This window comes from Leptonychotes weddellii, chromosome 8 (genome assembly GCF_054177405.1).
Source record: "Leptonychotes weddellii isolate Sample4059 chromosome 8, ASM5417740v2, whole genome shotgun sequence".
Lineage (NCBI taxonomy): Eukaryota > Metazoa > Chordata > Mammalia > Carnivora > Phocidae > Leptonychotes > Leptonychotes weddellii.
The window spans coordinates 15519482-15534120 of NC_138376.1; positions in this window are offsets into that span (position 1 = coordinate 15519482).

Below are 14639 nucleotides of genomic sequence, written 5' to 3' on the forward strand. Positions count from 1 at the left end.
TCTACCATGAAATATTTTGCCAGACTTTTTTACATAAGCTAGAACAATTTGAGCATGTTTTGAATTTTTAAAATTTTATATTTATTTCAGATGTACTGTTTACTAACACTTTTCCATTGGATCACCTCTTGTATTATTTTTTCAATAGTTTCTTTGGGGATGTCATCAAATATCACGACCTATAATCTACTTTTCATAAAATCAAATTACATGTTTAAAAAATTCTATTCTTCCATTATATAAAAATTTTAGGCAGCTTAATTTTCATTTTATCTTGATCCCTTAAGTTTCCCCCAAAATGAGCTTTTTGTCTGTTGTATAAGCCTGTTAGATTAAAGAGACATTACCAGTCTCATCTTTCATTATATCCAGACCCCACTCCTAAGTTGTAGGAGGATCCATGGAGATAATGTCCTGGAAGATATAAAATCTCTAAATGACAGTACATTCCATTTTCAGCAATAAATCCTGAAGTCATACAGAAAGTTTCCATTAGTTGCATCATTCATCCTTGTGGCATTTGTGTGGGAAAACTTTAAGGGCATTTTACAAGCTGGTAAACTGAATAGCAAGATTGTGTGAATTTATTTTTGGAGCCATGCTAAAGGATTACATTGAAATACTCTACTCTTAGTCCCTCTTATTACATTTCCATTTGCCATTACCTTATAATTAAAAATCATCCAAATATTCTTGAGTGATTGAGATCAAGGAAGGAAGACAATGTCTACTGACTTTTCACAGTTCTAATTTAGTGCTAGTAGATCTACTTGTAAAGATTTTTGAGTCTATAGATTGTGATTAAAATATTAAAAAAAGGTACCAGTTATGATGCTCAGATTCACTTTAGCACCTGTTATTTTATATAAGGAATTTAAAGGCATCAGAAATTGGGACAAAATATTATTTGAGAAAGATTATTTGAGAAAAATCTCAGCATTAGTTGAGATCGTTAAGGACATAACATTAATTTTCCACTTGTCATCATTAAATAATGTTAGCAAAATCAGAGAGTATGACTGTGATTGCCCCTGTTCACACAATCTGGTTTGATTATTTTGACTGCATATTATCGTGTGCATGAAGCTCATGTCAAGTGAGTCTCATTCCTCTAAGAAGACCTTCCCTTCTCTGTTTATTCTTAGAGTATGTGTTTTGTGCTCTTAGTTATTTTGTGAAAGTCTTACAGACCCAAGCAGACTAGAAGACATTCTCAGTAACGGTTGGGTCTGTATTACTTCTGCACAGCCTGATGCTGGGCACAGAGGAGTTTCCTGGTATTCATTGATTAATTTGTCTGAATGGGGAATAAAACACTGTGGAAGGAGGGTAGAGGGCCAACCCCTTCAAAAGAATAATGATCTGTACAATGCTATGGCACCCTTTTATTTATTTTTTTATTATGTTATGTTAGTCACCACACAGTACATCATTAGTTTTTGATGTAGTGTTCCATGATTCATTGTTTTGGAATATTACTCAGCCATCAGAAAGGATGAATACCCAACTTTCACATCAACATGGATGGGACTGGAGGAGATTATGCTAAGTGAAATAAGTCAAGCAGAGAAAGTCAATTATCATATGGTTTCACTAATTTGTGGAACATAAGGAATAGCATGGAGGACATTAGGAGAAGGAAGGGAAAAATGAAGGGGGGAAATTGGAGGGGAAGACGAACCATGAGAGACTATGGACTCTGAGAAACAAACTGAGGGTTTTAGAGGGGAAGGCAGTGGGGGGGATGGGTTAGCACAGTGATGAGCATTAAGGAGGGCATATACTGCATGGAGCACTGGGTGTTATAAGCTGGTGGGAATGCAAGTTGGTACAGCCACTTCGGAAAACAGCGTGGAGGTTCCTCAAAAAATTAAAAATACAGCAACCTTATGAGCCAGCAATTGCACTACTCGGTATTTACCCCAAAGACACAGATGTAGTGAAAAGAAGGGCCATATGCACCCCAATGTTCATAGCAGCATGACACCCTTTTAAAATAAAATAATTCCCTTTAATATAAGTGCTATTATCATCATTATTATTTGTATTATTATTATCACTTGCCAAATAAAACACATCTATCCTGAAGCCAAGAAAAGCAATAAGACTAGTGACATGCTTTGAGTGCTTTTATTAGTCAGAACACTGGTCTACATGCTCAAGTCTTTAATATGCATGAAACGATATTCTCTGATGCAACAGATGATTAAAGAAATATATTAGAGCATTCATTCTGAATGAAAATACATGGACAAGGTAATTCCCAAGGCTCAGAGCAAATACAGAGAGGAATATAAGCTGAAGTAGGTCATTTTTCTCCAGAGAAATTCTATGGAGATTGCGTTCAATTTTGGTTTTAAATTTAAGAAGTTGTGGCAGAGAGTTTAAAAATGTGGTTTCTGGCTTGTTTACATGCAAGCTCTGTTTTTTGTTTTGTTTTGTTTTGGAGGGAAGAATGGGGTGTGGAGGGGGGTGAGAGCCCTTTCTTTTTTCTGCTATGAAGACCCCTCATTAGGAACTTCATCACAGGACCTGTTTGTTGTCAAAGCACCAGGAAACTCCCACTTGCCATTCTGGCTACTAACTAGTTAGGGGCCTTGGCTAAGCCTCTTGACCTTTCTGAACCTCAGCTTTTTTACCCTTCGAATAGGAATGATAACATCTCCACTTATCCCACAATTTTGTGGGGTGGAGCAGGCCTGGGAGGTCAAATAAAATAAGAAGTTAGAATTTTTCATTCCAAGGCAAGCCATTAAGATCCACATGTTCCCACAGTTTGGGCTGCTCCCAAACTGAATTTACAAACACCTCTATTAAGTCATGAGACTAGCACCAATGTATGTTTAATGGGGACTTAAAGCAAAACCTGCTCTGCTTATCTAGAGGCAGAAGAATTACTCTTGGGTTGGCTAGCACACTTGACTGGGATTTTTCTTTCAACCAATCAATCAACAAGGTATATATTGATTAATTGTTATTCACAGGCAAGTAAAATGGACAGTGTATAGAGTTTTCCCAGTCTCCAGAATCATAATACATATTTGAAGACGTAAGACGTGTATGTGTATCAAGTTAATTAAAACTCCACCCAGACGTAAGACGTGTATGTGTATCAAGTTAATTAAAACTACACTCTAGCTGTGTAGATTGGGATTGTGGGGGATGTGGAATCAAGGGGCTGGAAGAGAGTGCACTTGAAACTTCCTGAAACCAGGAAGGCAGAGTATTAGTTGGCTAAGGCTGCTCTAAAAAACACCATAGACTGAGAGGCTTAAACAATGGACATTTATTTCCTCCCAGTTCTGGAGGCTGGGAGTCCAAGATCAAAATGTTGACAGGTGGGGTTGGTTTCTTCTGACACCTCTCTCTCTGTCCCGTAGGTGGCTGTCTTCTCCCTGTGTCCTCACGTGGTCTTCCTTCTGTGTGTGTCTGTGTCCTGACCTCCTCTTTTTATAAGGACACCAGCTGTCTTGGGTTGGGACCCATCCCAATGACTTCATTTTAACTAGTCATCTCTTTACAGACCCTATTTCCAAATAGTCATATTCTAAGATACTGGGGGTTAGGACTTTAACACATGAATTTTGGTGGCACAGAATTCAGCCCATAACAGGGATAATTCAGGTACTTAAAGGGAAGGCATTCCTGGTAGAGGGACAGGTGAGATGCAGAAAGGGGCATGGGTGAGCAGAGACATCATATAACTCAACCAGCATCATACAACTCAAATTAGCAGCACGCTTCACAGTCACCAAAATACATTGTTTTATTTAACTTCCACAGCAGCCCTGAGAGAGATTATTCTTTACAAATGAGAAAATTGAGATTTAAGTGGCTGCCCTCTCACCACTCTCCTCAAACTTGGTGTGCTTGAGGGACCTCGTTCAAGAGCAGATTCTTATTCATTAGGTTTGGAGAGAGATGAGAATCAGCTTCAATAAGAATCAGTATTTCTAACAAGCTCTTAAGTGGTGTTGGGGCTGCTGGTCTATTACCACCCTTGGAGTGGCGAGAGTGCAGGGGATGGGAAAACAGAGTCATGGAAGGTTATGTTTTAGAAGAATATGGTGGAATTCTTTCATCAGTTCTAACAGGCTTTTGGTGGAATCTTTTGGGTTTTCCATATATAATATCCTGTCATGTGCAAATAGTGAATGTTTTACTTCTTCCTTGCCAATGTGGATGCCTTTATTTCTTTTCATTGTCTGATTGCTGAGGCTAGGACTTCCAGTACTATGTTAAATAACAGTGGTGAGAGTGGACACTCCTGTTGTGTTCCTGACCTTAGGGGGAAAGCTCTCAGTTTTTCTCCTTTGAGGATGATGCTAGCTGTGGGTTTTTCATTGATGGCCTTTATTATGTTGAGGTATGTGGCTTCTAAACCTATTTTGTTGAGAGTTTTTCATCAAGAAAGGATGTTGTACTTCATCAAATGCTTTTTCTGCATCTATTGAGAGGATCATATGGTTCTTATCCTTTTTTATATTAATGTAGGTATCATGTTGATTGATTTGCCAATATTGAACCAACTCAGGAATAAATCCCACTTGATTGTGAATGATTCTTTTTTTAATGTATTGTTGGATTCGGTTTGCTAGTATTTTATTGAGAGTTTTTATGTCTGTGTTCATTAGAGATATAGGCCTGTAGTTCTCTTTTTTTAGTGGAGTCTTTATCTGGTTTTGGAATCAGGATAATGGTGGCCTCATAGAATGAAGTTGGAAGTTTTCCTCACTTTCTATTTTTTGGAATAGCTGAAGAAGAATAGGCATTAACTCGTCTTTACATGTTTGGTAGAATTCACTTGTGAAGGCATCTGGTCCTGGATTTTGTTTGTTGGGAATTTTTTGGTTACTGATTTAGTTTCTTTGCTGGTTATCAGTCTGTTCAAGTTTTCTATTTCTTCCTGTTTCAGTTTTGGTAGTTTATACGTTTCTAGGAACTTATCCATTTCTTACAGGCTGTTCAACTTGTTGGCATATAGTTTTTCATAATATTCTCTTATAATTGTTTGTATTTCTGTGGTGTTGGTTGTTATTTCTCCTCTCTCACTTGTGATTTTACTTGTTTGGGTCTTTCTCTTTTCTTTTTGATAAGTCTGGCTAGCAGTTTATTAACTTTATTAATTTTTTCAATGAACCAGCTCCTGGTTTCATTGATCTGTTCTATTGTGGCTTTTTGTAGTTTAAACATCATTTTATTTCTGCTCTAATCTTTATTATTTCCTTCCTTCCTTGGCAGGATACAAAATAAACATACAGAAATCTGTTGCATTTTTACACCAATACTGAAGCAGCAGAAAGAGAAATTAAGGAATCAATCTCATTTATGATTGCACTGAAAAGAATAAGATACCTAGGAATAAACCTAACCAAAGAGGTAAAAGACCTGTACTCTGAAAACTATAAAACACTGATAAAAAAAATTAAAGATGACACAAAGAAATAGAAAGACATTCTATGCTTGGATTGTTGTTAAAATGTCTATACTACCAAAAGCAATCTTCACATTTAAAGCAATCCCTACCAAAATATCACCAGCATTTTTCACAGAGCTAGAACACAATCCTAAAATTTATATGGAACCACAAAAGATCCCAAATAGCCAAAGCAACCTTGAAAAAGAAAAGCAAAGTTGGAGGCACCACAATTACAGATTTCAAGTTATATTACAAAGCTGTAGTAATCAAAACAGTATGGTACTGGCACAAAAATAGACACATAGATCAATGGAAAAGAATGGACAGCCCAGAAATGAACCACAACTATATGGTCAATTAATCTTTGACAAAGCAGGAAAGAGACTCTTCAGCAAATGGTGTTAGGAAAACTGGAAAGCAACATGTAAAAGAATGAAACTGTACCACTTTCTTACACCATACGCAAAAATAAATTCAAAATGGATTAAAGACCTAAGCATGAGACAAAAAACCATTAAATCCTAGAAGAGAACACAGGCAGTAACTTCTTTGACATCAGCTGTAGCAACTTCTTTCTAGATATGTCTCCTGAGGCAAGGAAAAAAAAATAAAAATAAACTATTGTGACTTCATCAAAATGAGAAACAATCAACAAAACTAAAAGGTAACCTCAGAATAGGAGAAGATATTTGCAAATGACATATCTGATAAAGGGTTAGTGTCCAAAATATATAAAGAACTTATAAAAGTCAACACCCAAAAAATGAATAACCCAATTAAAAAATAGTCTGAAGACATGAACATTTTTCCAAAGATGACATCCAGATGGCCAACAGACACATGAAAAGATGCTGATCAACAGAGAAATACAAATCAAAACTATAATGAGATATCACCTTACACCTGTCAGAATAGCTAAAATCAATAACACAAGAAACAACAGGTGTTGGCTGGGATGTGGAGAAAAAGGAACTCTTTTGCCCTGTTGGTGAGAATGCAAACTGATGCAGCCACTCTGGAAAACAGTATGGAAGTTCCTAAAAAAGTTAAAAATAGAACTACCCTATGATCTAGCAATTGCACCACTAGATATTTACCTAAAGAATATAAAAAATATTAACTCAAAAGGATACAAGCACCCTGATGTTTATAACAGCATTATCTAAAATAGCCAAATTACGGAAACAGCCCAAGTGTCTATCAACTGATGAATGGATAAAGAAGAGGTGATACACACACACACACACACACTCACACACACACACACAATGGAATACTACTCAGTCATGAAAAAGAATGAAATCTGGCCATTTGCAATGACATAGATGGGGCTAAAGAGTATAATGCTAAGCAAAAGAAGTCAGTCAGAGAAAGACAAATACCATATGATTTCATTCATATGTGGAATTTAAGAAATGAAACAAATGAGCAAAAGGAAAAAATAAGAGAGTGAAGAGCAAACCAATAGACTCTTCACTCTAGGGAACAAACTGAGGGGTTACCAGAGGGGAGGTGGGTGGGTGGATGGATGAAATAGGTGATGGGGATTAAGGAGGGCACTTGTCCTGTACAATATAGTGATTGTACACCTAAAACTGATATTACACTGTATGTTAACTAACTAAAAAGTTAAATAAAAGAATTTTAATTTTAAATTTTTTTTAAAAAGTAAAAGAATTCTAATTCTAAAATTTTTAAAAATAAAAGAATATGACAAAACAGATTATGAGTTTGGAGTTGACTCTGTGGTATTAAAACTGCTGTCTCAGATCATGAGTTAGAATAGGTATCATCTAGCAAAAATCAAGGAGTAGCGATGATTTGCTAATTCATAGAAAAACAAATGAATGAATTAGGTGGGGTTTTCTCAATTAAAATTTTTCTCCCATTACATTTTCTTTAAATATACAAATGGACAACACCTACATGAAAAGATGTTCAACAGCACTAACTGTCAGGGCAATGCAAATTGACAGCATGTTTTTAAGAGAGATGTGCTTATGTCTGTAACTTTTATATGCAATAGAAAATTTTCTTCCTACAAATATTTTTCTTAATCTGTTTATTGGAATTAAATATATCATTACTCTGTGGTGCTCTTCAGACAGCACTCAGACTTCCAGGTAAATAAGTTGGAAATGACTGCACAGGAAAAAGAGAACCACTTAGAGCTACTGACCAGGGTGTGGTTTGATGAAACAGTGTTTGGGGAGGCTGAATATAGGAGCTTATGCAGGGAAGGTACAGAGAGGAGCAAGAGAGGTTGAAGGCACAAGAATTCAGCATGAATTTATGAAGCTCTGAACAAAAATGGTAATAAGCAAAGGATGGAAGTTGAACTGTCCAGACTGGGGGCCTGAGCTCAGTCCAACAGTATTAGAGTCCTTGTGCTTCAAAGGCATGAATGGAGTCCCAACTGGTCATGCTCATCAAGAAATCTCAATTAAGAAACTGACTCCAGGGAAAATTGCCTCATAAGATTTTGAGGTGTATTAATAACTCGTGGTTAGAATTAACCTGGGAAATGAATGTAGTGGAGATATCCTTATAAGTAATTGTAAAACTGCTTTTTAAATTACTATTTCCCTTAGATAGGCTCCATAAGAAAAGGGAGTGGGAGGATTGAGAAGAGGCATTCATGATCAATTAAATTTGGAAAATGTGAGATACTATAGTCCCTCTTTATAGATTTACCATGCATGTTTGTTTATTAAAAATTCTGAGAATCCCTTATTAACCAAAAAATATATACTAAAAACCTCATTAAGCTCTAACATAGCATTTCCTTAATTGACCACATAGTTCTTTTTATGATAAACACTAACATCAGGCCCAACTCGTGTTCTAAGAACATATCTTAGAAAACACTGTTCTAAATTCACTAGCTAAACAGAGACTTTTGTTCCTTGTAGTTTGTAAACTCTTAAATAATTCCTCCACTTCATGATTTGAGAGAAAAATTAACCATTTTGCATAGTTTTATAAAGAAATGAGATCCAAAACTCATGGGTCTCAAACTCCTGAAGCTGATAATGGATCCTTCTACTGAACTTCTAGTCGGTCGGTCAGTCATTTATCATTCAACACCTAGGTTTGGGTATTCACTTCTGTGCAAGTCTCTGTCCTAAGTACTCTGGTAGCATCTACTGAAGTACAGTGTTCATGTTCAAAAACTTTAGAAGGAAGAAGTGAAGACCACAGTAAGTGACTACAACCTAGAAAACACGAAAGAAAAGAAGATAGATGATGGGGTTTTGAAAAGGAATAGATCACAACAAGTCAAGAGGATCAGAAAAGACACTATAAGCTGGTGACATTTCAAAAGGAAGGTTTGACAGATAATTATATATAGTGGTTCCCTCTTATTCACAGGGTTTTGCTTTCCATGGTTTTAGTTACCCCCGGGCTCCTACAGTCCAGAACCAGATGGTCCTCCTTCTGAGCTATTGACACAAGGTAAGTAGTAAGTGAAAACTATGTGACAATGCATATACAATTCACCTCACCTCATCTCATCATGGAGGCATTTTATCATCTCACATTCTCACAAGAAGAGTATAGTACAATAAGCCATTTGGGGAGAGAGACCACACTCACCTAGCTTTTAGTACAGCATTTTGTTATAATTGTTCTATTAGTAGTTATTGTCATTTGTCTCTTAATCTCCAGTTTCAGGCATCCTCTGGGGAGCTTGGAATGTATTACCCCCAGATAAGTGGAGACTACCATAACATCATCCAAACCTAGACACTTCTGAAAATGAAAGGGAGATACCATTGATAATTGTCCTAGGAAAATAGGCATAAGCTGTCCATCTAGTTTAGGAGGAAAAAATTAGTCAAAGCCTCCATTTGTAAAGACCTCTGAGGAAGGCAGAGATGAGGGAATGGTCCCACCAGGCCAGGGCATTGGGCAGAAGGGCTGGCTCCCAGCCACCTCTGGACCTCATCTTGTATCCCCGAATCTCCACCCTTACCACCACCCTGAGCCACACCAAACAAGCTCTTCTTAGTGTGTTTGCACTTGTGTTCCTCATATATCCACATGGCTAATGTTTTCACTTCCTTCATGTCCAAATAAAAAATCCTTACCATGACTTTCTGAGTGTGATGGTATGTCACTGAAAGGGAGTGACGTACTCTAATTTACAGTTTAAAAGAGTCATTATGACCATGTGTGGGGAGTAGACAGGACAGAGAGGAAGCAGAGTTGATTTTCAAAAATGGATGAGAGAGAAGGGAGAGAGAAAGGAAAGGAAATGTAAGCAAAGCTGGAGGTGGAGAGGGTTGGAGTTAAGGATATCTGTACAATCTCAAAGAAATGACAGATAAAGTGACTAGTAGAGAGGGCATAGTGGGTATGCACCTGGGAGTTTCAGTGAGTGGAAATGGTAGACCCAGGGCGCCTGGGTGGCTCAGTCAGGTAAGCATCTGAATCTTGGTTTCAGCTCACGTCATGATCTCAGGGTCATGCGATCGAGCCCCACATTGGACTCCATGTTCAGTGTGGAGTCTGCTTGGGATTCTCTCTCTCCCTCTGCCCCTCCCCCCTCTTGTGCATACTCTCCCTCTCTCTAAAATCAATTAAATCTTAAAAGAAGAAGAAGAAGAAGAGGAAGAAGAAGAAGGGAGGAAGGAAGAAAGAGAGAGAGAAAGAAAGAAAGAAGAAAGAAGAAAGAAAAGGCAGACCAACTGCCAGATCTCAAAGGGAACTTGTGTGACCCCTTACAGTGTAAATTCTTTATTCCAGAATGATGCAAGCCTGGTTCTCAACCATGGGGGTAGGCATCTGTATATCAATAGCTGAAATGCCCTCCTCACTGGGGGAAGGAGGAAGAGCAGGAAGCAATAAACACTAGTTGATGGATTTTCACAAACTCTTCAAAACGAAGCCTTCAGTTTGGGTCAGCTGATCAGTCCATTCTTCTCAAAGTCATAGGCGCCAGAATGTGCTCTGAAGCTACAAAGATAGAAATACTCCCAGGCTCTTCCCTCAGAAAGCTTACCATCTAGCCAAAATCTGAGCCCAAGCATTTGCTCGGATCTTCAATGGTTTACCATAGAATTCAGTGCAATAGAGTTAAAAGCCAACAGCAAAACAGAATAGGAAAGAACAGCATTTGTAAATTGCTGGATGGCAAAGCTAGACATCATGGCACAGGGGCCACCTGGACTGTATTTTTTTAGACTGCACTGTTATTAGATACAAATGATATTAAATGATAAGTTAAATTTATGGATTCATGGATTTACATTGCAACTCATCATGGCTATTTTTTTAAATACACTATTTGCACGAACGATTGTACCTTCGCTATGGCAGCCCTCTCCTCTGTAAATCATTTGTCTGTGTGCTTCCTCACTACACAGTAGAAAAGTAAAACTGAAAATAGCCCTAAGAGGGAATCGGGAATTAAGACTGGCTATAAAGTGCGTTTCCATATCAAAAAAAAAAATATGTATCTGAACCAGTTAATTACATAGTTTAAATAAATGGAAATCTGTCCACATATATCTCTTCCCTAAACATACCTGACAAGTAAGAAAACTGCAAATATAAAGTTTTACATATGAATTAAAAAGAGAATGAGGGCGCCTGGGTGGCTCAGTCGTTAAGCGTCTGCCTTCGGCTCAGGTCATGATCCCAGGGTCCTGGGTTCGAGCCCCACATTGGGCTCCCTGCTCGGCGGGGAGTCTGCTTCTCCCTCTCCCACTCCCCCTGCTTGTGTTCCTGCTCTCGCTATCTCTCGCTCTGTCAAATAAATAAATAAAATCTTTTTAAAAATAAATAAATAAATAAAAAGAGAATGAAGAACATTTTCAATGTTAGTCTGTAACGATGAGTAATTTCCAGTTAATTAAAGACCCACCTCCTTTTTTTCTCTATACAAAGATAAATATATTATCTATTTTTTTTAAGAAAGGGGTTTTAAGCAGTCTAAAATTTGGAGGGGGGGATATCTTGTTTTGGGTGGATAATAATCTAAACTGTGATATGTTCAAGTAGCAATCCTTCCGGATCTTCCCAGACCAAAAGAAAACATTATAAATTAAATGCTGGTGAGATGAAAATATTGCTCTTCACATTCTTAGGCTGAGTTCCTCTGGAGTGCTATTGCTAGTAATGTTAGAGTAGTATTTTCTGAGGTCAAAAGATCTAGCCTGTGTTTACACAAGGGTTAAAAATAATAGTAGTAATAATAATGATGATGGTGGGGGCTCCTGGGTGGCTCAGTCGGTTAAGCATCTGCCTTCGGCTCAGGTCATGCTCCCGGGGTCCTGGGATCGAGTCCCGTGTCGGGTTCCCTGCTCAGCGGGGAGCCTGCTTCCCCCTCTCCCTCTGCCCCTCTCCCCACCCCGCTTGTGCTCTCTCTCTCACTCATGCTGTCTCTCAAATAAATAAATATTTTTAAAAATGATGATGATGATGGTGATGGTGAAGATGGCAATGTAGCTCTAGAAGTGACAAGTGCTCTAGCATTCCTTGCTCTGTTTTGAGTAGGCCAAGAGGCAGCCCCTCTATGTTTGTATTTTTGCAGTAAAGATCTATCACCCAGTTTGGTCAGTCGCCTTGCCAGTTACACACACACACACACACACACACACAAACACAGAAACAAATGAGCTCCCCACACTCCATTCATGTCAGAACTCAACAGCTTGAGTAGCACAAATATTCTGCAGTCACTCATGAAAAGAAATTTTTAATAATAAATATCTAGCAATTAATGGGCTGGTAGCTGCAGTTGTCTTCAGGGCATACTATCTAATTTCCTTGCAATGTTTCATATCCTTACTTTTCACGCTGCAACAGTCTATCATTAAAACCAAATGCAGGTTTCTATCACTTTTATTTATTTTTCAAATCAACTTATAAATCAGTGCCAGGCCTTGTTACAGATGAGTTCCAATAAATTATCGGCTGTGGACAAATTCTGAATGTTAAACACTTCCTTTCTCTTCCTCCCACCCCTAGTCCCTGTCTGTCTCTCTTTCCCGAGTGTTCCTCTCTCCTGCGCTATGAGCCCAACTTTTGCTCGGTCCTCTAGGCCAGCATACCTCGCCGGCTGTGCCTGGGGTACAAATAACAGAGAGCCCTTAGTACTTAATTTCTATTTAAATAATGCAAAAAGACATTTATTTTTCAGAGACAAATGTCAATATAGGAGACAAGAGTCATTTTACAGTCCTTGGGAGATTTACCTTTCTGAGATTCAAAAGTGAGAGCATTCTTGTTAGAGGCTTTTTACATCATCTCAGTAGCCCGAGACTGATGACTCGAGGTCTATTTTTCAGAGACGTCTGTTTAAGCAGCCCGCCTACCTTTTCCAAACTGTCCTGTCACCTCTAAGAAGCCCTTTGGCGCACTGTGACAGGCTCCTGTAACTCTCTGGGAAGGTCGGGGGCACAATATCTCGGTTTCTGCTCCTATGGAAGTAGGGTCTGCAGCACATACGGGAAACATGAGACACCCTTCCTATAGAACGAAGGAACAAAGATTCTAAAGAGACACAGTCTGTTACCATAACTCGTGACTGTCACGTGTTTACTTAAACTCAAACACACATTTGAAAAGTGTGTCTGAAATATTCACGTCTTGGGGTACCTGGGTGGCTCAGTCAGTTGAGCATTGGCCTCTTGATTTCGGCTCAGGTCATGGTCCTCAGGGTCATGGGATCAAGCCGTGCATCAGGCTTCATGCTCAGCGCAGTCTGCTTGTCCCTGTCCCTCTGCTCCTCCCCACCCCACCCCTGCTCATGCTCTCTCTCTCTCAAATAAATAAATAAAATCTCAAAAAATATATTCACGTCTCAGCTGGAAACTAAGAAAAGTGCTTCAAGATCCCTCAAACAACAAGTTCTTTTAATGAAAGACATTGTCAAAGTTGGCCTACTTTGTTGCATCATAAGTAAATAGTACAATGCATTTCACTTTATTACCTATCTTTGCCACAATTTTAACTACCGATCCATTTTTGTAGCAGATAAGACCTATGTAGAGGCTCCTTGATATTGTTCATTTGACAACCTAGAGAAAACTCCCTAAAATGCCATTTGTAAAAGTTCTAGTAGGTTTCTGGAACAGATTTCCAATTGTTCTGATTTTCAAGTTTTAGCAAAGTCTTCCCACTAGAAATCTATAGTAGCCTAGGACAAGGACCATCTGAAAAGCTGAGGTCTGGAAAGTAATCCTGGCAGGTTGGGGACTGGCCCCAAATATAGTCTGGGTGGGCAGCACCCAGGAGATGCGACATGAGAGCATGGGGCCTCTTTCTTCTTGCCTGCAGAACCTTGGTATCTTTCATTCTTCATTCTGCTACTGGGTGTCTCCTTGAAGGCAAAGAATGTGTTTATTCATTTCTGTTTTCCTCACAGCACCTTAGCACTGTATCTTAGCACCATTTGGTGTTCAGTGGGGAATGGTATGTTTGATAGGTGAGTGAGGTAAAAAGTTTGGAGCAGGTACTTCCCTGGGAAAATCTAGCTGGGTTTGTAAGTAAGGTCCTGCATACCTTGGTGAAAAATGAAAGAAGCCCAAGTCAAACAAGGTCATTTCATCATTTTGACCATAGCAAGCTTCTATAATTATAATGTATGCAAAAACATTCATTAAACACACATCTGCCAGGCATTATGTTTGGTATGAAGATGAGCAAAACTAAGCCCTTGTCTCCATGTAGATGAGAATCCAAAGTGAGGGATGAGTGAGTAGTTGCAAAGCAACCTTGTAAGTGCTGTACTATAGGTTTATACATGATGACTTTGGAGCGAAGATGAGGGAAAGCTGAGAAGAAAAAGGAATTTCTCAAGGAAGTAAAACCTAACCTCAATCTTAACAAGCGGGTTCAGATGAGGAGGGGAAAGAGGGCAAATCAGGGGAAATAGATCTCACACACACACACACACACACACACAGTTGTAATGTCTCTAAGTCTAGCCCCTGTCTACCTGCTGAGACTCACCTGCATATTGACCTGCCTATTGGACATCTCCACCTGGATGTGCCATAAGCACCTCAAGATTAACTTAAGCAAAACTGAACATACAGATTTCTTTCCACCAACCAGATTCCCCTCCTCCTGTGTACCTTCTTCACTGACTAGAACCAGTATCCACCCAGCTGCCCAGGCCAGAAATCAGGAGTCATTCTTAACTCTTCTGTCTCCTCCAACACCAAATCTAGCCTGGATTTCTTTTTTTTTTTTTCTTTTTTTTTTTTTT